This window comes from Mya arenaria, chromosome 6 (genome assembly GCF_026914265.1).
Source record: "Mya arenaria isolate MELC-2E11 chromosome 6, ASM2691426v1".
Lineage (NCBI taxonomy): Eukaryota > Metazoa > Mollusca > Bivalvia > Myida > Myidae > Mya > Mya arenaria.
Genome location: NC_069127.1, coordinates 26,572,307 through 26,585,933, shown reverse-complemented (window position 1 = coordinate 26,585,933; position 13,627 = coordinate 26,572,307). Strand labels below are relative to the sequence as shown.

General features: G+C 35.6%; 1 long non-coding RNA gene across 1 annotated transcript; it reads right to left on the bottom strand.

The window, feature by feature from the left end:
* Positions 1-5,644: 5,644 nt before the first annotated feature.
* LOC128239124 (uncharacterized) lies at positions 5,645-7,422 on the bottom strand. Its single transcript, XR_008261820.1, has 2 exons — positions 7,292-7,422; positions 5,645-6,599 (listed from the first exon to the last, which is right to left on the bottom strand). It is a non-coding gene; the product is annotated as an uncharacterized LOC128239124 (long non-coding RNA).
* Positions 7,423-13,627: the final 6,205 nt, after the last annotated feature.

Sequence of the window (13,627 nt, the reverse complement as noted above, 5' to 3'; positions counted from 1 at the left end):
ATTTCACGTATCTTTTTACATTATGCTAAAATTTCAAAAGCTATTATTATTTATTTCTATTTACAAATGCCTGCCAGACACTTATTTCAACATAATAAAGTCATTCCAGATCTAAGTTCATTCCATTTTCAATAGAGTTTCTAACGCTTGTCGGTATTTTAAATTTATTACAAGAGCTGTCACATCCAAATGAGGACACCATTTTCCTGGGAGTAATTTTGAAAAATAATTACGTCAATGTAGATGCACATTATCAAGTACATGTTTGTATGTTCATTCTAGATGGACCTTCGATTTCGATTTCATTATTCTGTCAGTCGACATTGTTTCTCCGTTGTGTTTTTTTTTTTCACTGGTCCATGGGACTCGTTCCGTGGCCGTTGGAGCGCTAGATTGCAGAGTTGGTGTCATGGACGTTGAAACACAGGCTCGCGGGCTTGGAGTCATGGTAGTTCCGGCGCTGGGTCGCGTGACGAGATACGTAGTCGTTTGAGCGCTAGGTTGCGGGGTTAGAGTCAGAGTCGTTACAGCGCTGGGTTGTTTGATGAGAGACGTGGTCATTAGAGCGCTATGTCGCGGGATAGGAGTCAATGTCGTTGAAACCATCGGCTTGTGATGAGACACCTGTTCGTTAGAGCGCTAGGTCGCGGGAATGAAGTCATGGTTGTTGAAACGCTGAGTCGTGTGATGATAGTAGACGTGGTCGTTAGAGCGCTAGGTCGCGGGAATGGAGTCATGGTCGTTGAAATGCTGGGTCGTGCATTGAGAGACGTGGTCGTTAGAGCGCTAGGACACTGGAATGGAGTCATGGTTGTTGAAACGCTGAGTCGTGTGATGAGAGACGTGGTCGTTAGAGCGCTAGGTCGCGGGAATGGAGTCATGGTCGTTGAAACGCTGGGTCGTGCATTTAGAGACGTGGTCGTTGGAGCGCTAGGACACTGGAATGGAGTCATGGTTGTTGAAACGCCGGGTCGTGTGATGGGAGACGTGGTCGTTAGAGCGCTAGGTTGCGAAATTGGAGTCATGGTCGTTGAAACACTGGATCGTGTAATGAGAGACGTGGTCGTTGGAGCGCTAGGACGTGGGAATGGGGTCATGGTCGCTGAAATGCTGGGTCGTGTGAAGAGAGACATTGTCTTTAAAACATAAGATCGCGGGATTGGAGTCATGGTCGTTGAAACGCCGGGTCGTGTGATGAGAGACGTGGTCGTTGGAGCGCTAGGATCCGGAAATGTAGTCATGGTCGTGGAAACGTTTGGTCGTGTGATGAGTGACGTTGTTGTTGGAGCGCTAGGTCGCGGGATTTGAGTCATGGTCGTTGAAACATAAGCTCGCGGGGTTTGAGTCATGTTCGTTCCAGCGCCTGGTCGTGTGAAGACAGACTTGGTCGTTGAAGAGCTGTATTACTGGTTTGGGTCGTGGTCTTTGAAGCGCTTGGTCAGACTATGCTGTCAATATACAAGATAACACTGGGCGGACACTTATTCTTAGTAAATCAATTAGGTAATTGACCAGATAAGGCGTTGTACGTATGTAAATCAAACAGTTCAATGGAATTTCGCTAGATTTCGCTTATGTTTATTTTTATGTAATCAAGTTCTGCCCGTAATCATTAGCTGCATTATGACTTTGAACTGCCATGATGCTATCACTACATGTGTGTGGTTAATGAACTTAGAAAGATGAGATAGCAGTGACTGCACTTCTCAGTCAATTTATATGAACATTTGAAGAAACAGAGTGATCCGTGACAAGAGATCCGTGTGCGAAGCATGCAACCGCTTGGTTCTTTAAAGCACCGGCACTTTCCTTTGTACCACCAGAACAAGGCAAGAAATGTTTATTTGTAATACACGTGTATTAACAAATGAGCTATTTTCCGACACGTTTACATCATAATAAGCAATATCATAAAAAAGTGCACAGCGTGAAAGAAATTCAAGATATTAAATTTAATGCCGAAAATAGATCGACACAAAGGCAATTATAAAATTGATTCCTAAATAGTGGGTGATTAGGAATTGATTCACACAAATAGAAACATTATCATTTTGGGCCAAGGCATAAGAATAGCTAGCATAAATATAGCCGTGATCCATGAGAACTTTATAAATATTCTTATATATGGTTGACTTCGCCAGCATTCTACGATTTTGAATAATATATTTCCTTAACTTTTTTCTTAATTTCGAAAATAAATTTACATAAAACAAATAGGACCATGGGATATTCATTTGAAAAACTTTGTCGCCAAAGATTGTGAAATCTACGGTCATTTTTCAAACTTGCATATTTTAAAGCATTTTAATACTGTACTTTGATAGCTGTATTGGTAGGGGATTTCTTATGCATTTTGTTTTCTTTTTCATAAGCCGAACTTCAATGAATAAAGATTTTTTTCAATATATCTATAGAGTCGTATATCACCCAATAGGGCGGTGTTTTACCCTATACAGTTATTCACATTATTACCAAATAAGTTTACGGTCGGAACGCTCGAACGAAATTTAACAATGAATTAAGAAATAATTAACATTATACAGGATCCCCGAAAGGGCCGTGTTTTCCGTATACAAATATCATAGGGCCTTACTTGGGCCGCATTTTACACTAGTTTACAATCGGAACACCCTGACCATCTCCGCCATAAAACGACGGCCGAGGTGTTCCGATTGATTACTATAAAAGGTTGCGTTGCACGAAATTTGTGATGGTTGGCTTATACCATATTTATCGAGTACCGCGATTGATTTGTGTTTATATACGAAGTCGATACATGTGTATTTATTGCAAATATTTACACCATAATAATAACTTAAAAGGTATAAGTTTTAGGTAGGCAAACAAGCTCTGTCTCCGGTCACCTGCCTTAAAGTGACACTCTTATTCAAAATCAACTCATACCCATGTATAAGAAACATACATTTTAAGCGATAAACCTTTAACTACTTACTAAATAATACATATATGGAAAGTGTAACTTACTGATAGCACGATTGTTATCGTGTATTTAATGGCTAAAAACGCAAAAAATATTAAATGATTGGTGAATGCTAAAAGATTTCCTGTGATTAACAATAGTCGTATCAGGTTGGAATACCGTGTTTTCTGCAACTTTCTTTCAAATTTAACTCGGTATGACCATTGTTTTGATATTTATTCATCCTTTTTGGTATTTTTAAACAATCGTATTAGTTATGGCAAATCTTACATGGGTATAAGAGTGCATCTTTAAAAAAGGGTATGTTTGACGGCAAATCTTTTTTCAAGTTATTATTTTTATTAGCAAAATTTACCCTTTGTGACCCAAAACCATAGATTCTGTGCTTCAAAACATCAGAAATTCCAGCATTAGAATCTTTGACATTATCTAAAGCCTAAACTACTTCAGTGTCCTACTTATGGTGAAACCAAGCATAAATGTATAATGAAACTATGAACAATCCTCCAATGTATATCAGTGTCATGGCAAAGGGTTACTTTATTTAATGGAGCGATATCTTGGTAAATCATCGTCAGGGTGCATGTAATGTAAATTCATGCATATAATTATGTATGATTATTAAAATAATGCAAATTAATAACCAGTTCTCTTCATTATAATAGCAGGGTTGCAGACCCTTTAATGCTAAGAAATATCAGCCTCGACTATAGGCAGATAAATTACCCATTTTTTACTTTCAAAAATCCATTGTTCGAGTGCTCTAAACTTATTCGAAAAGTCATGTAAAGTTTGTTCGAGATTTTCTCAGTTTGTTCAGGCGCGTAGGAGCTGGTACCACAGGGGCCGTGGCCGCGGTCCCAATATTCTAGCTAGTAACGGCAATTGGGCCGCAAAATTTGATACCATTTTTTTTTAAATTGTATTTCAAATGAAGCTACGCGCATATAGATTAATACATGTCTGACACGATATTGAATATACAGGTCACCATGGCATGATTACTCTAATTGATTAAAATGAATTTAATGTGTGTGATTTATTAATTTGTGACTATTTGTGACTGTTTGTATTTGGTACAGAAATAGAAAATACTAGTATTAAATGTGTGCTTACAAACGTGTCCATAACATTTGTATTACTGTTTTATCATATTTACAATTTTTTCTCAGTGAATAAATGTTACCAAACGATATTAGTTTTAGATCTAACAACTATTTGAAACGTAAAAAGGTTTAGAGAAAAAAAACATGAAAACAAAACCTGAACTCACTGGAAATAGAGTCTTTCAATGCTTACAATTGAAAAAAAATCTCGACCGGAGAGGACACCCGGGCGTGACACGAGCCCAACCCTTCCGCGGACCAAATGTCATTTGGAGTCCTTTGCGCCTGATGTGTTCGTTTCGAAAGATACCCCGCTTGGTATCTTCCTAACTGTAAACTTCATTTCTATTTTTGTTCCTAGATATGATCGTAAGAAGAACACATGGATTGATTGGTTCGGCCCCTAATCACCCCCCCCACCACCACGCCCTTCCATCCGGACTCATCAGTTAATTTCCACCATGCGGAGCCATTCATGTATCTTAGTTCTGGTCCATAAACAAAATTCAATCCACCAGTGTTAAGCAATGTTGAGGCTCTTTGCTACTTGAATTTTTTTTGTCTTCGGCGAGTAGGCTCTGGCTGCCTTCAAATGGATGGAACTTGGAAAGGGTGTTTAAATGTATTTGTGAAATGCTTTTATTATGTTGTTGTTGCTATTCATTGAATATATGATCAGACCATACTTTTTGCATTTTTGATGCAAGAAAAATGCCTAATTTAGCGACGCCGACGGGTATCAATCCAGCGAATTCGTACGGTACTACACAACAGTAATGTTGCCGGTACGTTTATAGGTCAAGCTGGTAAAATCTTTCTCACTGTTTCTTTTCTAAAAAAATAACACCTCTGCATATTGTAACTCTTATATGGAAGTAAAACAGATAGTCATACTAACTGCCCTTAGTTTCAATGGCTATTTCAGCGTTTGATAACGACTGCGTTGAAAAAACTGAATCACCCAGTGTGTTACATGGGACTAATACTGTAATGTAATGCGAACAACGCATCATCTTGTGGAACTAAAATGACTCCTTTGCACTTTAAGGATGTGACACAGATATCTGTTTGCATATACATCAAGGAAAATGTCAGCAAGTCAGTAAAGTTTTCAGAAGTATTTTATTGGTCTGATTGTAATACTGTAATAGTTAAGTGTCAATTAACAGAAACTTCAGATGGATGGATATATATTTATATAGCTGATCATTACAAGACAGGTATTAAATACGAATATATCAATACTAAGTAATCAGTATAATGTAGACAAATGGATACAAATACATGTCAAAAGAACCTCGGATACATAACATGCTCGGATATGTGAAATAAGTACATAATTATCAATAGCCGGAAAGTAGATAATTTTTAGCTCCAAAGAGCAGAATTCATACTTCTATTTATATGATAAAATATGTTGAAAGTCCACTTTACACAACAATCACTATTAAAGTCTAAACTTGATTGTCAGACTTTCCCCTGTTAGTTAAAATAACTTACAATGCATATCTTATTTCAACATTGAACCTTGATCTTGCCAAGGTCAACAAGAGCGCCATGAAGAGAACACCAGCGCTCGTCTGTTTTTTTCTCCTTCGAAAATGAGGCATAACTCAATACAAACTAAAGCCAGAGTTATGCCCCTTGATGTACACATGCATATTGTCCCTGGCAACATCTTAACCAAGTTTTATTTAAATATGAAGTGATTTAGTTACTGTCCTAGGTAAAAGACTGCATGATGCCCACAGCCCTGACAGGTACCAAGGCATATCACAATACCAAGATACTTTTTTCTGAAAAATGTTCTTTTACAAAATTTAATGCATATCAAATTTCAGTAATAAACAAATCTTCATTCATTGGCTCTAGATACAATTCAACCAAACAAATACTTAACGTTTTGATAGCAAACAGAAGAAAGTTAATACATTTTTGTTTGACATGTTCATACATGATGATATTTCATTTGCATTTCATCAATTTATCCAACAACACGAAAAACATCACATCACTGAGAAGTGACAGAAGCATTCAATACAAAACAATACCACACACCATTATTTACCATGGAACAAAAAAACAATTGAATACACTGCAGTGTAAATGACCACAAACATCATGGACAATTTTAGCAAAATCACCTCCAATTGAGGACAAGTTATTACCATATTCAATTTCAAATTTTTAATTGTTAAAAAATAAATAAAAACAGAACAATATCCAAAGAAAATGTCAATCACTGATGGTATTCAGATATAAAGCTTAAATCAAAATGCAATATTCTAGTCTATTCTATAATTTAAAGTATCTATTGGTTTAATTGTTTGCTTTTTGATGAGCCTATTGCAAGGCCAGTTGCCTTGTTCTAATGTACCCTTTCACCATTGTCCTTGATCGCCTGGCAAGAATTGGATACTTCTTAATAAGTTCAAGACATTCTAACTTATTTAAGGTGGAGTATTAAGCTTAAAACACTTTTTAAGGCCATTTTCTACCACGTCTTCTTCAGCCTAGCTCCAAGGTGTTCTGACTGTGGCTGTTCGTTTTTCCTAAAACACAGAAATACAGGCTATTTTATAGACAAAAAAATCACTATATTTTCATCTATTTTGAGCACTAAAATATGAAAGTGTGTTCTTGATAGTCCTCTATAGGACAAATAACCATAAAACATATAATCCTATATTAAAACATGTTTTATCAATTGAAGTTGTCTAGGAATTAGCAACAGTGCCTCTGCAAGTCAATATATAAATATGACCTGTATTCAAGATGATGTGTTTTCAGTGATAACCTTTATATTATTTGATTTCTGAATTTGTACAATAAAATGGGCACGGTAAGCAAACTCATTTTTCTGTAGCACTGACCTGAGCAACATGTCTTACAGTGCTATATAATATACATTGTTGTCCATGTTAAACATGTTTGACTTCAGGATTTTATTTGAAATTCAATTCAAGGCCTTTCTGTTAAATACAATTAGATATTTTCACTGTAACTTTTTACACTGATCAGTAACATGACACACATTCTGGCTAATTTAAACACTGAATAGGTTTTTTTTAAGATTACAAGTATGGTTGTTACACAAAATTAATTGTACACTAAGGAAGACAACAGAAAAGCCTGATCACAAAAGTGCACTTACTCATTTACAGAAACAACACTTTTTAAATCAAATTTGCTTTAAGAATAGAAATTTCTAATTGTTACAAATTTCAATATGATTCTTTAATACATGGTTTGTGCCAATCCCAGCATTTACGACTGCTTCGAGTTGACCTATGGAGACAAAAACATATTATATATGCAAATAGGTCTGCTATGTTTCTTAACGCTAACAATTAATGCTATTTATAATAATGAAACAGGTGTCTCTCGACAAGTATTATTTGGATGAAATTGATGTACATTAACAAAACCTCTTTCTGAGGACTTTTCTAAAAATATCACCTCCAATGGAGGCCAGTTACTTTTATTAGACACCATGCCTGTATTGAGATCTCAGGTATTTCAAATTTCCTTGATGCCTATTATTTAAAATGCAGTACTGGTTATGAAATATATGAAGGTGTAGTGTTTTTAATACAGGAGATAATTTATCTCAAACACACAAACACCAACTTCCATTTAGGGAGACAATTTATCTCTACACAACAAGGCTAAAAGAGACATGTTGCAACAAAATGACATAGTATTTTGTCTTTTGAACCTCTGGTATTTTGATTTTGTTCTGTGGTAAGCATAATACTGAAAAAAAATATTCAGCTTTACTGATTGTAAGCACATACAGGTACATATATTAAACATTTCGGTTAATCATAATGTTATTTACATACAATGATGTACAACCAAGATTGTGAAATGACCTTCAACCTACGACTAGAATGATGTCAAACTGATTTTAATATCTCTGGTGGTTTGAATTTCTTATTTGTTAAGCAAATTTCTACATGTAGTCATCATCTCAAAAGACAATGAATTTGGTCGAACACCCATTGATGTCCAAATGAAGACACTTCATTCCAAACACTTTGAACCCATTATGAAAACTACATTCCAAGACTAATTCTTTTACAACAAGGGCAAATCTATACATGAAAACATCAAATATCAGGCACCCATTCATCTTATATTATAAAAACGATAAGTGTACCTATTACAGTCCCTGGTTAATCAACGGAGGTATCAACATTATCAACATCCACATCATCAGTATCAACAGTATTCACATCATGACACTGTCCAGCTGCAATACAAAAACATCACATCACTGAAAAGTGACAAAAGCATCAAAAACAGAACAAGATTATACATTATGGTATTTACCATAGAAGAAAAACTACTGAATACAGTGCAGTGTGAATGACCACCAACTGAGGACAATTCTAGCACAGACACCTCCAATTGAGGACAAGTTAATACCTTTGGACAACACATAAAACTATTTCGTATAAGTCTCTAGTATCCAATTCCTTTAACTCTAGGCACTTCAAAGAGTTCTGTCTCACAAGATAGGAGGGATCTCTACTGAAAGTATTTGATAGAAACCCTACTGAAGACCAATATCAAAACACTGCAACTGCTAGTTAAGAAAAAAACTATATTCCTCTAGGCTTATACTAGAACAAAAAATAATTGCAATTTTACTCCAATAACAGGCACCCATTCATCTTATATTATAAGAAAGATTAAAGTACCTATTTCAGTCCGGAGGCATCCACATTATCATCATCCACATCATCAGCATCCACATCATCAGTATCAACAGTATTCACATCATGGCAATGTTCAGCTGCAATACAAAAACATCACATCACTGAAAAGTGACAGAAGCATCTAAAACAGAACAAGACTATACATTATGGTATTTAACATGGAAGAAAAACTACTGAATACAGTGCAGTGTGAATGACCTCCAACTGAGGACAATTCTAGCACAAACACCTCCAATTGAGGACAAGTTATTACCCTTGAACAACACATATAAAACTATTTCTTAAATATCTCTGGTATAAAATTTCATTTAAGCTAGGCACTTCAACCAGTTTTGTCTCATAAAACTTGAGGCACGTTTACTGGAAGTTCTTTATAGCACACCCACTGACAACCAATATTATAACACTTTGCAACTCCTAGTTAAGAAAAACACACCATATTTCAAGCGTATCATAGACAACAAAAATCTTCAATCACTTATGCTTCCTCAAACCAGGGGACAATTCAATACAATTTAACAGAGCAACCTTGGAGTTTACCAATTGCACTGACGGCAAATAAAAACTTTCTAGTAATTTCAATTGTAAACAAAACATGTACGTTATACCAAAGAATTACTCTTTATTTAAAATAAAGGTTGGGGCATGATGGTGAACAAGTGTGCAAAGTTTCAAAGCCAGATGTCAATGGACTTTGAAAATATTTGAGGTGGTACGTAAACTTTAACGTAAATTCTAAGAAAAAGGGGCATAATTTTCTCAAAATGCTTGATAAAGTTACCTCTTCCTGTGTACAGGTTGGGCGAATGATGGTGAACAAGCGTGCAAAGTTTCGAAGCCATATGTCAATGGACTTTGAAAATATTTGAGGTGGTACACAAACTTTAATATAAGTGGTTACGCCGACTCTGCTGCCGATGCTCGGGTGACTAGGATAGCTCTCCTTATTCTTTGAATAGTCAAGCTAAAAAATCATTGGTTAACACCTTATGATGGGGCCTGAACTATAACTTTCTGCCAACAAAGTTATGTCCTGTTATACATGTAAAATAGGTGAGTATGTATTTTCCCCAATTCTGCGACAATATTTTCTTTTAGATTGTCCTATTTATGAAAAAACATTTGATAGAAATCAGGTAAGAATTGGCCAAGAAAAAAACTTTGTCTGCAATAAAATAATTAATTATGCCTCCACTAGAATATGTGAATGCAAATGTTTATATGGCACATCATCACTTACATTCATTTCTACTTTGATAATAATTATATTTTGCATTTTTTTTAATTATGCTTCCTTGTTTTAAACAGTATTCTATTTTACAATCAATTATTGGTTACAATCAATTGATTAGATATTGGCTGTAATTGGAAAGCTGTTGCTATTTATATACTGTTTAACTGTTATATATAACAGTAAGTCACTCTAAGTTGAATTTTATGTATTTTATCGGATATACATGGTAAAGACTGATTTAGACTCTTAGATTGTTTTTTTAAAAGAAATCAAAAATATACATTATATCATATCTTGCTTTCAACCGGCTAGTGGTAACATTCAATCGTATTTGGAGTTTTTTTATAAAGATGAAATTAAACAAAATGTACGCCGTTAAATATGATATTGTTTTGGACTTCTGCTACATTAACAATAAATCTGACTGCAAAACAACCATGTATCTTAAAGATAAGTGTTTAACATCACATCAGTTAACATACAACTTCTGAGCATAAGCGACAGTAAATTTTGGACATATAGATCTATATTATTTTTGATTTTGATTGTTTTAATTCCTAATGACCACACTTGACTTAAACATTAACATTAGAAAGTTAAGGTTAGTCACTGTACCCTAAACAGAATAATTTTGCATTCACAGTCACCTTAACATAAAAAACATAATCGCGTCACGATTCTTTGTCGGTAGGGTTTGGTTGTCTTGAAAACCTATTCAAATCATATTGTAGTTAAATTTGAGTTTATTTTTCAGAGGGCTACAAGTTTGCTAACAGAAGTCGTACCAACACAAACTCGCACCAATACGAGTTGTGCAATATACGGACAGGTCGCCCCACATATGCATTATATAGGCGGTATGGGTAGATCCATATAAGTAGCTTGTCATATAGACTTTATATTAATTTACCATCATAAATTCTTAATCAATAAAATACCTTAAAAGATATCCAATAAATATTGTAAAATTTGACAGAAATAATATGTACTACCGTATATAATCCATATGCGGGGTGACTTCTCTATATATATGGTGAGACTTCATACAGGGTTTCCGCCAGGAATTTCATAAGGCATGTCGGAAGGGGAGGGTTTGGGAGGGGTGTCCCCTCCTGACGTCGATTTTTTTTTATTTTCGTATCCAAAATGGTGCAATTTCCTGCATTTTAAACAAGTTTACAGTTATGTTCCTATGATATAGAATTACCAACTAAAGTCTGATTAACATTAAAATTATTTGTAAAAAGGTTTAATGGTTTCTCTTCCTTAATTATTGGTATTTCTCAAGTTTTCCGACAATACAATATCGACGATATTGATTGACTCATGTTTCGTTTAGTCAATTTATATTGACACCGTTGACGTCACAGCAAAATGTGTAAAGCACGCTGCATGCTGGAACACAAAAGAGCCCAGAGCAAAGCGACTGCTCGTGTATTCGTATTTAAAGCTGCAACAGCTAATATTTTTAAAGCCGGGTTGGCTAAATAATAACTTAAAGGGAATGAAATGTGTATTTTCAGATTTATTTATCTTTTTTTCCAAATAAATTAAAAGAACGATAAAATAATCGAAGTTTAATAATAAGCAACACAAAATATAACTTTACACTTTTAAACTAAAGACGGGAACGCGACTCAATTAATTACGACGACATAGCATAACCCTTGTTTATAATAACACAGATATCTTAACACGGTTCTCAGTTATAATTTAATAATTGGTTAACAAACGGACTCGGGATTAAGAAACAAAATAAAACGACACATGATTTTTGTTACCGAAATCAATTAACACTTATTGTTTACTTTGCGTTCATAGATGATTATAGGGACGAAGGTCGCAATTACGACAATGGTGTTTTTCACACATTCCCATTCTGATAAAGAATAGGAGGAGTTTGGTTAATTGGCACTGTTGAACCTCACCGACACACCTTCATGCTGTTGCCGATCCTGAATGGCTATGTCGTAATAGTCCCGACACGCCTTCTAGCTGTCAGTCAACCGTTGCAACCGTTGTAATCGCAACAAAATCGTGTATTGTCAAAACTGATGATTGTTTTGATAAGGATTGTCGCTACGCGGATTAAAGCATGTCGGCATAATTAACGCGTGTCGGTAATTGGCCTTGCCAGCGGAAGGCACGTCGGGCCCGACAAGCCATAAAGGGCTGGCGGAAACCCACATAGTAGTACTAGTTTGTGTTGGTACGACGGCTCTTGTAATCACGTGTTTGATGAAGTTCATGCATGGTTGTAAGCTACAAGCATGATTGTATGCTAGTCTAAAAAAATAGACGTGTTATACAGGATTCTTCCATTACCTAACGTCTAAACGGGTTTGTGCAAAAACAGGGTTTTTTTGAAACGTATTGAAATTTTATTTCGAGAAGAATTTTATGTTTGAAATAGGTAATAAAGGTTTATATTCATATTTTACCATGTAAGTGCAAATATATTTTGCACAAAAAAAGCATTAAATTGCAATAAAACGAAACTTGACTAACACAGACTACAATTATGCCAAGCTTAACAACAATGCATTGTTAAATTAAACCACAAAGGTTACACTTGAATTATTTTTAGACAATACCTTTCTCTTATTACACTTAATGCAACAGGCAATTGTAACCTCGCCCCCCCCCCCCGGTCCGGGGGTATACCGGGGATAGCCGGGGAAAAGGGCTGTGTTTTTATTTTCCAGGTGCCCCCGCAGGGCCGGGTGATCGCGATGGTTTAGTCATAACGCCAAATTTAGCGGAGATTGGGTCTTATAGAGTCTCTGGGGTGCGGGGGCATTTGGCCGACGTTTAACAATCAGTTCGTCCCCGCAAGGTGGGGATTTTACCCGGGGTTTGCTGGAATGAAAGTCAAAGTCCCGGCTATTCCCTTCGACCTGGGGGGGGGGGACCGTGGTTACAATTGGCTAAATTACATAAGTGTTTCATGAAACCAGTCATCGATATAAGACTTTTGGATGAACAAGCCTGAATTATTAAACTTTTACTTGGCATCATTTTTTTTAACAAGCCCTGCTATATAAAATTCAGAATTTTAACAAGCCCGGAAGACATTTTTCCAATGCAGGGGTTGCTAATTCATATTGATCTGTCAACAAAGCATCACCAATTTAAACTACCTTGCAGGTGCCCTTTATCTTTCCACTCAATAAACTTAGCGCTGGGCTCTGTCATTCTTGGCTAGGAAAACAACAGGTGGGACATGGACGCTTAGAGTCGCCAAATAAAAACCGTCTCTGAAGACTGAAGCTAACATTCATCAACGTACAATTATTTGGACTAAGATGTATGCTAAACATAATGCTTTAATGCACTACTTTTGTAGATACATGATAAGCTTTAATAAATTAAACCATTCAAAAATAACAACTGGCGAATAGCTGGTGTTTAAACATAACAGCTGACCAACTTAAATCTTGTTTTGTTCATTTTTACAAGGATACACTGAATGTCTCCGAAAACTCGTCGTGTTGACATATATATAATAATTCTTTAAATTAGCATAAAAAATGAAATAAATTTCTATTTCAAAGAAAAGTATATAGTTTCTTATATAAACAGCTAATGGGCATCTCATAATAGTAGAAACCATCACTGTATC